Genomic DNA, 13,438 nt, shown 5'->3' on the forward strand with positions numbered 1-13,438 from the left:
TGCAAACAACATTCACAATCGAAGAATAATTTGGCTCCACAATGACCAATTCCAATTACGCCCTATTCACTATTCACATTATTTCAATATTGTATGATGTGAAATAGCCAAGAATGATATCTTTATAAAAAGATATGTCCAACAACTAAATAAGAAAGGAAACCATATTTTTTAAAAAATAATACATATTTATTTGTCAATCTTGAAAGTACTGTTCTACAGAATGTTCTGTAAATAGATTTTGTACTTCAAACTCCATGACCAGCAAGAATTTTACAGACTGTGCAACTTAAGGACAACAGGAAAGTGCACTTACTGTAACAAAACGTTGTAAATAGTTGGCTAACATAACAATAGCAGTTGAATAAATAGATGAGTGGATCTTTACTGGTATTTACCAAGGATATTACGAAAGTGCTAACTCTCAGAGCAAAGTGTGGCAAATATAAAAATGCACATTGAAAACATCAAAAGTGAACTGATTCTGTGACTGTGTGTGTGTGTGGGGGAGGATTGAAGAGTGGTAGGCTATTACATTACTTGTACTGAAATTTTGCTCGTCGTCTCTCTTTCAATGCAGCAAAGCAATCAATAACTCTCTCATTGAAATCATGCATAATAAGGACTAAATCCCTCTCCATAGACAGCATGGCTAGAGCATTCAGACGTTCCTGGCCCATTGAATTTCTCAGGAATGTTTTAATTCTTTTTAAATTATAAAAAGCGAGAGCGAGAGCAGAGCGGGCTCTCTCCCAACCAGAACACGTGTGTGTGTGGCGTGTGTGTATATGTATATAAGTGAACGTATAGAAGCTGAAAAGCTGATAATAAAAGAGTTATTGAGAACTCAGTACTGGCCTGCCGTGCTTCTGTGCTCCACCCACCTAGGACACTTGCTACAGTGGTGCTGAAACCCGGGAAGAGCGCAGGAGAGAACAGCCCCATGGAGTCCTCCCCCTTCAAGGACCTGGTCCAGGCCCTCGCCATGGCCCAACAGAGCCAGCACCAGGTGCTGGTCGCGCTCCGGGAAGAACAGGAGCGAAGGTTCGAGGCCCTGGTGCTGGCGCAGCAGTAAGATCGCCGGGCGTTCTGGCACCTACTCGCGTCGGTGGGGTCCACCACCTCCACCGCCGTGGGCCCTTCCCACCTCACCCTGACAAAGAGGGGCCTGCACGACGACCCCGAGGCCTTCCTCGTTCTCTTTGAGCAGGCAGCAGAGGCGTGGGGTTGGCTGGTGGAACAGCGCACGGCACACCTCCTCCCCCTCCTCACGGGCAAGGCGCAGCTGGCCGCGCTACAGCTCCCCACCGACAGCCGTCTGGTCTAAGCGGACCTCCGCAGGGCCATCCTCCAGTGCGTGGGTCGCACTCCGGAGCAGTAGCGGCAGCGCTTCCGCGCGCTCCGCCTGGAGGAGGTCAGCCGGCGGTTCGTGTTTGGCCAGCAACTCCGGGACGCCTGCCGCTGGTGGCTGAGGGCCGACAACCGCAACACTGAGGAGATCATTGATCTGGTGGCGCTGGAGCAGTTCGTCGCTCGACTTCCAGAGGGAACCGTGGAGTGGGTCCAGTGCCATCGCCCGGCGTCGCTGGATCAGGCCATTGAGCTGGCGGAGGACCATATGGCGGCCGTTCCAACGGCAGGACAGCGTTTCTCCCCTTCTCCCCTCCCCTCTCTCTCTCTCTCCTTCTGTTCCTCTCCCTCGCCCCATTCCCCCACCGCGGAGGCGGGGGCCGGCTCCACCCCAGCCAGCTCCCTGCACCCGCAGTGTCCTATCTTCTCCTACTTCCGTGTCTGTGTCTTCCCCCCCTCAGGTGAGTGATATCTGGAACTCCAGTGCAGAGAGGGAGCCAGGGCTGGTGTCCTGGCGCTGCAGGGAGCCAGGGCACCTCCAGCATCAGTGCTCGGCGATGGAGGTGGGCGCGGTGGTCCGGATCCCCAACGCGCCAGGAGCCACCCTCGATCGGGCCGGAGCGTATCGCATACCGGTGAGTATCCAAGGGGATACGTATCGGGCTTTGGTGGATTCCGGCTGTAATCAGACCGGCTGTAAAAAGCCTGGTGCAAGACGAGGCATTGGGGGGAGCACAATTGGTGAAGGTGTTGTCTGTGCACGGGGATGTTCACAGCTACCCTTTAGTGTCAGTTCACATTCTGTTTCGAGGGGAGAAATTTATAGTAAAGGCGGCGGTTAATCCTCGCCTCACCTACTCTATAATTTTGGGGACTGATTGGCTGGGATTTCAGGAATTATTGAGTCATTTAGTGAAGAGTGGGTCCTGCCATAGTTTAACAGGGGGAGGTCCCGGTGTCGCGTTGTCGGGAGCAGCTGTCACAGAGCCGTCTACGTCAGCTCTGCATCAGAGTGAGGAGCTGCCGGCCCCTCCTCTCTCTCTTGGGGAATTCCTTGCAGATTTCCCATTAGAGCAGTCGCGAGACGAGACTCTGCGGCATGCATTTGACCAAGTGAGAGTAATCGATGGTCAAACGCTCCAGCCAAACGCCACCCCGTCCTTCCCCTACTTCGCGATTATGAAGGATAGATTATACCGAGTGACGCAGGACACTCAAACTAAAGAGCAAATTACGCAGCTTTTGATTCCGAAGAGCCGCTGGGAATTGGTATTCCAGGCGGCTCACTTTAATCCCATGGCTGGACACTTAGGGCAGGATAAAACACTAGCCCGAATAATGGCCCGGTTCTATTGGCCAGGGATTCGTGGCGATGTCCGTAGGTGGTGTACTGCGTGCCGTGAATGCCAGTTAGTAAATCCAGCGGCCATTCCAAAAGCACCTTTGCGCCCTCTCCCATTAATCGAGACCCCATTTGAAAGAATTGGGATGGATCTCGTCAGGCCATTAGATCGGTCAACATGAGGGTACCGCTTTATTTTAGTTCTAGTGGACTATGCAACGCGATACCCGGAAGCAGTGCCTCTTCTCAATATCTCAGCACGCAGTATTGCGGAGGCGCTGTTCCTCGTTATCTCCCGAGTTGGAATCCCGAAAGAGATTCTGACTGACCAAGGCACAGCGTTTGTCATGTATACTAAAGGAACTGTATAGGTTGTTGGGTATTAAGCCGATCCGCACCAGCGTTTATCACCCACAAACGGATGGTTTAGTTGAACGGTTCAATCGCACCCTCAAAAATATAATTAAAAAATTCGTAAGTGAGGATGCACGTGATTGGGATAAGTGGCTCGAACCCTTGTTGTTTTCAGTGCGAGAGGTCCCACAAGCCTCGACGGGTCGGTCAGGTTCTGTGTGGACTATAGAAAAGTCAACGCGGTGTCTAAATTCGACGCGTACCCAGTGCCTTGTATTGATGAGTTGCTCGATCGACTAGGCACGGCTCGCTTTTACTCGACACTGGATTTGACAAAGGGTTATTGGCAGATCCCCTTGACTCCATTATCCCGAGAAAAAAACGGCCTTTTCCACACCGTTTGGCTTACACCATTTCCAAACATTTCCAAAAACATCTCCAAACTAAGAGGACTTATGTCAAAAAATGATCTGGAAAAACTTATACATGCCTTCATCTCTAGTAGGGTTGATTACTGCAATGGCCTTTTCACAGCCCTGCCAAAAAAAACCGTCAAATGACTTCAGCTGGTTAAAAATGCAGCAGCTAGGGTTCTCACATGAACAAAAAGAACAGAACACATTACTCCAATTCTAAGGTCCCTTCACTGGCTTCCAGTAAGCTACAGAATTGACTTTAAGGCATTGCTGCTGGTGTACAAATCTCTAAATGGTACAGGGCCCAATTACCTTTCTGATATGTTGCAGCGGCCTAACCCAATCAGATCTACCAGATCGCAGCAGAAAAATTTACTGTTAAAACCTGTTGTTAAAACAAAGTGTGGTGAAGCAGCTTTTAGCTACTATGCAGTACAGCTATGGAACCAACTGCCAGAGGACATCAAAAATGCTCCTGCTGTTAGCAGCTTCAAATCTAGACTAAAGACCAAGCTGTTTTCAGATGCTTTCTGCTAAATTATTAATATTGCCATCTCTACATGTTTTAAACTCTTTACTTTTACAGTCTCTCCATGTTTTAAATTTTACTTAACTTTTATTCTATTTTATTCTGCTGTTTTTTTTAATTGAACTTTTATCTCATTTTATTATTTTATTTCTACTATTGTTTAATTCTTATTAATTTTCTTCCCCATTTATTTTATATAATTTTATTTTCTATTGTTTACTGTTTTGCTTTTACTTCCGTAAAGCACATTGAAGTGCCACTGTGTATGAAATGTGCTATATAAATAAACTTGCCTTGCCTTGCCATACACCAGTTTGTCACACTTCCTTTTGGGCTGTTTGTGGTGCCTGCTACGTTTCAGCAGCTGATGGATAGGGTCCTCCGCCCCCATGCCACCTATGCTGCCGCGTGCCTTGACGACATCATTATTTATAGAAATGACTGGCCGCGGCACCTACAACACCTGAGGGCCATCCTTAGGTCGCTGAGGCAGGCGGGTCTCACAGCCAACCCGAAGAAGTGTGCGATTGGGCGGGTGGAAGTACGGTATCTGGGCTTCCACTTGGGCAATGGGCAGGTGCGTCCCCAAATTAACAAGACTGCAGCGATTGCGGCTTGCCCAAGGCCCAAGACCAAAAAGGGGGTGAGACAGTTCCTGGGGCTGGCTGGCTATTATCGCAGGTTTATACCTAATTATTTGGACGTCACCAGCCCGCTGACTGAGCTCACTAAAAAGGGGGCACCAGATCCGGTCCAGTGGACAGAGCAATGCCAGCGGGCTTTTTCTGAGGTAAAGGCTGCACTGTGTGGGGAGCCACTGTTACACTCCCCTGACTTTTCTCTCCCTTTTATATTGCAGACGGACGCGTTGGACAGAGGGCTGGGGGCTGTTTTGTCCCAGGAGGTGGAGGGGGAGGATCGCCCAGTGCTGTATATAAGTTGAAAGCTGTCAGTGCGTGAGGGGCGCTACAACACCATAGAGAAGGAGTGCCTGGCCATCAAGTGGGCGGTCCTCGCCATCCGTTACTACCTGCTGGGATGCCCTTTCATCCTCTGTTCAGACCACGCGCCCCTCCAGTGGCTCCACTGCATGAAGGATGCCAACGCGCAGATCACCCGTTGGTATCTGGCACTCCAACCCTTTAACTTCAAGGTGGTCCACAGGTCGGGGGCGCAGATGGTCGTGGCGGACTTCCTCTCCCATCGGGGGGGAGTCGGCTGCGGGCCGGACGGCTGCCCGGCCTGAGTCGGGCGGTGGGGGTATGTGGCAGTGGGGGCATGGTCAAGCGTCAGTCTGTGACCGGAGGGCGGAGTCAGGGAAGGCAAGTGGCAGAATCACTACACCTGATGTGAATTAACCTGTTTGTGTGTCTTCCCCAGTGACCGCGCCCTATTTAAGGAGGAGAGCGAGAGCAGAGCGGGCTCTCTCCCGACCAGAACACGTGTGTGTGGCGTGTGTGTTTATGTATATAAGTGAACGCATAGAAGCTGAAAAGCTGATAATAAAAGAGTTATTGAGAACTCAGTACTGGCCTGCCGTGCTTCTGTGCTCCACCCACCTAGAACACTTGCTACAGGAGGTTTATCACATGACAGAACAGTCAGAAGACATCAGACGATATAGTTGACAAGGTCGAGGTCATTGACTTGTTGTCTGCTACAGCTGCTTTACAGTTGCCAGGTACGCTAAGGATTTTTATTACATATTTTATGTGAGACTTTTATGTAATCTGCTTTGTACCAGCTTATTTTTAAACTTAAGTGAAAATTATTTTTATCCCATTTATGCCCAAATTAATTTATACCAAATTATATTGGAAGTTGAATTGAAATAGATGTGCGCCCAAATAGTTGCTTTGATCATAATTAGGCTTCCAAAATATTTTTATCTTTTTTTATTTATTCAGAATGTTGGAGAAAATTTTTGACTTTTTAGATACAGCACTACTTTATACTTGCACATGACTATGTAATTCCTATTATTTTTATTGTTCGATATATTTATAATTGGTTAAAAAAATACTAAAAATGATGCGTCAAAAATTTTCGACACACTACGCGCAAAAATAGTAAAAAAAAATTTTTGGCTCGCTACGCTCGCCATGGTGCCCAAATTAAAAACCTGTCTTTGCCCCTGGCTTGTGAAGGGTAAGGGACCTCGTGAGTGAAGGTCACTGATCGCAACTGAAGGGTGAGGGACCCATTGAGTGAACTTCACTGTTGGCTTCTGAAGGGTGAGGGACACTGTGACTGAAGGTTCCTGTTAGTTTCTGAAGGGAGAGGGACTGAGTGATTGAAGGTCACTGTTCACAACTGAAGGGTGGAGGACCCAGTGACTGAAGGTTCCTGTTAGCTACTGAAGGGTGAGGGACCCAGTGAGTGAAGGTCACTTTTAGCTACTGAAGGGTGAGGTACCCTGTGAGTGAAGGTCACTTTTAGCTTCTGAAGGGTGAGGGACCTGGTGAGTGAACTTTACTGTTCGCTTCTGAAGGGTGAGGGACACAGTGTCTAAAGGTTCCTGTTAGCTACTGAAGGGTGAGGGACCCGGTGAGTGAAGATCGCTGTTCTCAATTGAATGGTGAGGGACCTGGTGTCTAAAGGTTCCTGTTCGCAACTGAAGGGTGAGGGACCCATTGAGTGAACTTCACTGTTCGCTTCTGAAGGGTGAGGGACACAGTGTCTAAAGGTTCCTGTTAGCTACTGAAGGGTGAGGGACCCGGTGAGTGAAGGTCGCTGTTCTCAATTGAATGGTGAGGGACCCGGTGTCTAAAGGTTCCTGTTAGCTACTGAAGGGTGAGGGACCCGGTGAGTGAAGGTCGCTGTTGGCTACTAAAGTTTGAGTGACCTGGTGATTGCAGGTCATGGTTAGCTACTGAAGGTTGAGGGACCCGTTGAGTGAAGGTCACTGTTAGCTTCTGAAGGGTGCGGGACCGGGTGAGTGAAGGTCACTGTTAGCTACTGAAGGGTAAGGGACCCGGTGACTGAAGGTTCCTGCGAGCTTCTGAAGGGTGAGGGACCCGATGAGTGAAGGTCGCTGTTTGCAACTGAATGGTGAGGGACCCGGTGACTGAAGTTCACTGTTAGCTACTGAAGCGTGAGGGACCCGGTGATTGAAGTTCATGGTTAGCTACTGAATGTTGAGGGACTCGTTGAGTGAAAGTCACTGTTAGCTACTGAAGGGTGAGGGACCTGGTGATTGAAGTTCATGGTTAGGTACTGAATGTTGAGGGACTCGTTGAGTGAAAGTCACTGTTAGCTACTGAAGGGTGAGGGACCCGGTGAGTGAAGGTCGCTGTTCTCAGCTGAATGGTGAGGGACCCGGTGACTGAAGTTCACTGTTGGCTACTAAAGCTTGAGGGACCTGGTGATCGAAGGTCATGGTTAGCTACTGAAGGTTGAGGGACTCGTTGAGTGAAAGTCACTGTTAGCTTCTGAAGGGTGAGGGACCCGGTGAGTGAAGGTCACTGTTAGCTACTGAAGGGTAAGGGACCCAGTGACTGAAGGTTCCTGCGAGCTTCTGAAGGGTGAGGGACCCGGTGAGTGAAGGTCGCTGTTTGCAACTGAATGGTGAGGGACCCAGTGACTGAAGTTCACTGTTAGCTACTGAAGCGTGAGGGACCCGGTGATTGAAGTTCATGGTTAGCTACTGAATGTTGAGGGACTCGTTGAGTGAAAGTCACTGTTAGCTACTGAAGGGTGAGGGACCCGGTGAGTGAAGGTCACTGTTAGCTACTGAAGGGTAAGGGACCCGGTGACTGAAGTTTCCTGCGAGCTTCTGAAGGGTGAGGGACCCAGTGACTGAACGTTCCTCTTAACTACTAAAGGGTGAGGACCTGGTGATTGAAGGTTCCTGTTACCTTCTGAAGGGTGAGGGACCGGGTGACTGAAGGTCACTGTTAGCTACTGAAGGGTGAGGTGCCCAGTGACTGAAGGTCATTGTTGGGTACTGAAGGGTGAGGGGCCCGCTGACTGAAGGTCACTGTTGGGTACTGAAGGGTGAGGGGCCCGCTGACTGAAGGTCACTGTCGGGTACTGAAGGGTGAGGGACCCGCTGACTGAAGGTCACTGTTAGCTACTTAAGGGTGAGGGACCCAGAAGGTCACTGTTAGCTACTGAAGGCTGAGGGATCCGTTGAGTGAACTTCACTGTTAGCTTCTGAAGGGTGAGGGACCCAGTGTCTAAAGGTTCTTGTTAGCTACTGAAGGGTGAGGGACCCGGTGACTGAAGGTTCCTGTTAGCAGCTGATGGGTGAGGGACCCTGTGAATGAAGGTCACTGTTAGCTTCTGAAGGGTGAGGGACCCAGTGAGTGAAGTTGACTGTTAGGTACTGATGGGTAAGGGACCCGTTGAGTGAACTTCACTTTTAGCTTCTGAAGGGTGAGGGACCTAGTGATTTGAAGGTTCCTGTTAGCTTCTGAAGGGTGAGGGATCCAGTGAGAGAAGGTTACTGTTTGCAACTAAAGGGTGAGGGACCCGGTGACTGAAGGCCACTGTTATCTACTGAAGGGTGAGCAACCCAGTGACTGAAGGTTCCTGTTAGCTACTGAAGGGTGAGGGACCAGGTGACTGAAGGTCACTGTTAGCTTCTGAAGGGTGAGGGACCCGGTGATTGAAGATGACTGTTAGGTACTGAAGGGTAAGGGACCCTTTGAGTGAACTTCACTTTTAGCTTCTGAAGGGTGAGGGACCTAACGATTGAAGGTTCCTGTTAGCTTCTGAAGGGTGAAATACCCGGTGAGTGAACTTCACTGTTAGGTACTGAAGGGTGAGGGACCTGGTGAGTGAAGGTCACTGTTAGCTTCTGAAGGATGAGGGACCGAGTGATTGAAGTTCACTGTTCACAACTGAAGGGTGAGGGACCTGGTGAGTGAAGGTCACTGTTAGCTACAGAAGGGTGGGGGACCCAGTGACTGAAGGTTCCTGTTAGCTTCTGAAGGGTCAGGGACCCGGTGAGTGAAGGTCACTGTTCGCAAGTAAAGGGTGAGGGACCCAGTGAGTGATGGTCACTGTTAGCTACTCAAGGGTGAGGGACCCGGTGACTGACATTTCCTGTTAGCTACTGAAGGGTGACGGACCTGGTGACAGAAGGTGACTGTTAGCTACTGAACGGTGAGGCACCCGGTGACTAAAGGTCACCGTTAGGTACTGAAGGGTGAGGGACCCAGTAACTGATGGTCACTGTTTGCAACTGAAGGCTGAGGTACCCAGTGACTGAAGGTAACTGTTCGCGACTGAAGCGTGAGGGACCTGGTGACTGAAGGTTACTGTTAGCTACTGAAGGGTGAGGGACCCAGTGACTGAAGGTCATTGTTATCTACTGAAGGGTGAGGCACCCGATGACTGAAGGTTCCTGTTTGCAACTGAATGGTGAGGGGCCCAGAGACTGACGGTCACTGTTAGCTACTGAAGGGTGAGGTACCCAGTGGCTGAAGGTCACTGTTAGCTTCTGAATGGTGACGGACCCAGTGAGTCAAGTTGACTGTTAGGTACTGATGGGTAAGTGACCCGTTGAGTGAACTTCACTTTTAGCTTCTGAAGGGTGAGGGACCCGGTGAGCGATGGTCACTGTTCACAAATGAAGGGTGAGGGACCCGGTGACTGAGGGTCACTGTTCGCTACTGAAGGGTGAGGGATCCATTGAGTGAAGGTCACTGTTAGCTCCTGAAGGGTGAGGGACCCAATGACTGAAGGTCATTGTTAGCTACCAGGGACAGACTTACCATTAGGCAAACCAAGGCGGTTGCCTAGGGCCCCCAAAATTTGGGGGCCCCTAACAGTCAGCCCCATCACGGTAAACACCAAACAATATATATGTAATCTTAATTTATCTCTGATATTAAGTAGTCAACGATATAAATGGAAAAACACACCAAAATAGCATCAGAATATCGAATTCATGTGTATATAGTATTTGTCCCAACCCCCCGGTTGTTTTACATTGGACTAGTCCATGATCTGACGACGTAGACAGGTGCGCGATGGAAATTCAAACCAAAGCAGAGGGAACTGTAAACAAGATGAAGCGCAGTTATGACAGTGGTTGCGCTAAACAAAAAAACAAGGGCACAAAGCAAAAAGAATGCAGCTGCACTTCTGAAACTAACTACATTTTTCAAATCGCCTGAGTCTGCTACAGCCTCAACCTCCGCTGTTGAGGAATGTGTTCGTGCAGTTTGGGTTCCATACCTCTGCACACCACCTTTCTATGAAGACTTTGGAGAAGCCAGCAACAAGTAGGACTTTCTTTCTCATATAATTATGATGAACAATGGACATTTGGAGATTAAGGACTTTTCAGTAATGTACTGGCTGCAACCTTTAAAAACTCATACCTCTCTCTTTCTCTCCCCCCACACACATACACTCTCTCTCACACACACACACTCACCCACCCCCTACACCCCATTATGGAATGGTGATGGAATACATGAACAATGGAATTTTGAAGATTAAGGACATTTCAATAATGTACTGGCTGCATCCTTTACAAACTCACAATCCCTCTGTATCTGTCTCTCAACCACTGTATTGCCTGTCACTAAATGGCTCTCTCTCTCTCCCTCACTCCCACGGGCGCAGATAGAGGGGGGGACCAGGGAGGCAGATAGTATTTTTGAACTGGGGGGGACTGAGCTGTCAGCAAATGATTCCATTTTGTGTATATATGCATGTGTGCGTGTGTATATATATATATATATATATATATATATATATATATATATATATATATACACACATACACACACACACACACACACACACACACACACACACACACACACACACACACTACCGTTCAAAAGTTTGGGGTCACTTTGAAATGTCCTTATTTTTGAAAGAAAAGCACTGTTCTTTTCAAAGAAGATCACTTTAAACTAATCAGAAATACACTCTATACATTGCTAATGTGGTAAATGACTATTCTAGCTGCGAATGTCTGGTTTTTGGTGCAATATCTCCATAGGTGTATAGAGGCCCATTTCCAGCAACTATCACTCCAGTGTTCTAATGGTACAATGTGTTTGCTCATTGCCTCGGAAGGCTAATGGATGATTAGAAAACCCTTGTACAATCATGTTAGCACCACTGAAAACAGTTTAGCTCTTTAGAGAAGCTATAAAACTGACCTTCCTTTGAGCAGATTGAGTTTCTGGAGCATCACATTTGTGGGGTCGATTAAATGCTCAAAATGGCCAGAAAAATGTCTTGACTATATTTTCTATTCATTTTACAACTTATGGTGGTAAATAAAAAAGTGTGACTTTTCATGGAAAACACAAAATTGTCTGGGTGACCCCAAACTTTTGAATGGTAGTGTGTATACATGTTATTTCACCTCCCTCACTGCCATCACCAGGAACTACCTGCAGGCCAGGACAATGATAACATTTTAACATAGCCTATGGAAATCCAAAGTTTACACATTATCATCACGCACAGAAATTGCAAAACTGCAAAACTAGTTTTAAAACCGCTAAGTTCCAACTGTTAAACATAGCGAGAGGCTGGGCTACGTGTGTGTGTGTGTAAAGTGTAAACCAGTGCATCCTGACTTTCTAACTATGCCTGTGTGTTGTGTGAGCGGCAGTCAGTCAACAACTCTTCGCAAAGTTTCCTTATGAAAAAATATGCTCGCTGAAATTATGGCAGGGAACGCCAGATTAAACATTAAAACTGCCTTCTGAGCACTGTATCTACAGGCTACCACCGAAAGAAGGAGGCTACCAGAAAGGCATCTCTACTCCGTACGATTTTACTTTCACTACGACATTACTTTGAACAGACTATCAAAAAATTGCAAGGTGATATGATAAAGTAAGGCACAGTTTACTTACAGTCATTTTTTTTTTTTTTGAAAAAACGATGCAATCCCCCTCCTTGAACTGCCACCTTATTGTGGTGGAGGGGTTTGTGTGCTTGAATGATCCTAGGAGCTATGTTGTCGGGGGCATTATGCCCCTGTCAGGGTTTCCCAAGGCAGACAGGTCCTAGGTGACAGGCCAGACTAAGAGCAGTTCACCAAAACCCCTATGGAGAAAAATCCGAGGACCGTGACGTCACCCGGGATGACGCAGCCGGGGCCCCACCCTGGAGCCAGGCCCGGGGTTGGGGCTCGTATGCGAGCGCTTGGTGGCCGGGCCTTTGCCCATGGGGCCCGGCCGGGCTCAGCCCGAAGAGCTGACGTGGGCCCGACCTCCTGTGGGTTCACCACCCACAGAGGTAGCAGTAGGGGACTGGTGCAATGTGGATTGGGTGGCAGTCGAAGGCAGGGGCCTCGACGACCTGATCCCTGGACACAGCGGCTGGCTGTTGGGACATGGAATGTCACTTCGCTGGGGGGGAAAGAGCCTGAGCTTGTGCGGGAGGTTGAGAGGTACCGGCTAGAGATAGTCGGGCTCACCTCCACGCACAGCTTGGGCTCTGGAACCCAGCTCCTCGAGAGGGGCTGGACTCTCCACTTCTCTGGAGTCGCCCGTGGTGAGCGGCGGCGGGCTGGTGTGGGCTTGCTTATAGCTCCCCAGCTCAGCCGCCATGTGTTGGAGTTTACCCCAGTGAACGAGAGGGTCGCCTCGCTGCGCCTTTGGATTGGGGAGAGGGCTCTTGCTGTTGTTTGTGCCTATGGCCCAAATAGCAGTATAGAGTATCCGGCCTTCTTGGAGTCCCTGGGAGAGGTACTGAGGAGTGCTCAGACTGGGGACTCCATTGTGTTACTGGGGGACTTCAATGCTCACGTGGGAGATGACAGTGACACCTGGAGGGGCGTGGTTGGGAGGAACGGCCTCCCCGATCTGAACCCGAGTGGTGTTTTGTTATTGGACTTCTGTGCTAGTCACGGTTTGTCCATAACGAACACCATGTTCGAGCATAGGGGTGTCCATAAGTGCACGTGGCACCAGGACACCTTAGGTCGGAGATCAATGATAGACTTTGTAGTCGTTTCATCTGATCTCCGGCCCTATGTCTTGGACACTCGGGTGAAGAGAGGGGCTGAGCTGTCAACTGATCACCACCTGGTGGTGAGTTGGATCCGCTGGCGGAGGAGGAAGCTGGACAGACCTGGCAGGCCCAAATGTATGGTGAGGGTCTGCTGGGAACGTCTGGCCGAGCACTCTGTTGGGGAGGTCTTTAACTCCCACCTCCGGGAGAGCTTTTCCCAGCTTCCGAGGGAGGCGGGGGACATTGAGTCTGAGTGGACCATGTTCTCTACCTCCATTGTGGACACAGCTGTTCAGAGCTGTGGCCGCAAGGTCTCCGGTGCCTGTCGTGGCGGCAATCCCCGAACCCGGTGGTGGACACCAGAAGTAAGGGATGCCGTCAAGCTGAAGAAGGAGTCCTATCGGGCCATGTTAACCTCCAGGACTCCCGAGGCAGCTGACGGGTATCGGCAGGCCAGGCGTGCTGCAGCTCGGGCAGTTGCGGAGGCAAAAACTCGGAACTGGGAGGAGT

The sequence above is a fragment of the Neoarius graeffei genome, chromosome 6, assembly GCF_027579695.1.
Source record: "Neoarius graeffei isolate fNeoGra1 chromosome 6, fNeoGra1.pri, whole genome shotgun sequence".
NCBI classification, from domain to species: domain Eukaryota; kingdom Metazoa; phylum Chordata; class Actinopteri; order Siluriformes; family Ariidae; genus Neoarius; species Neoarius graeffei.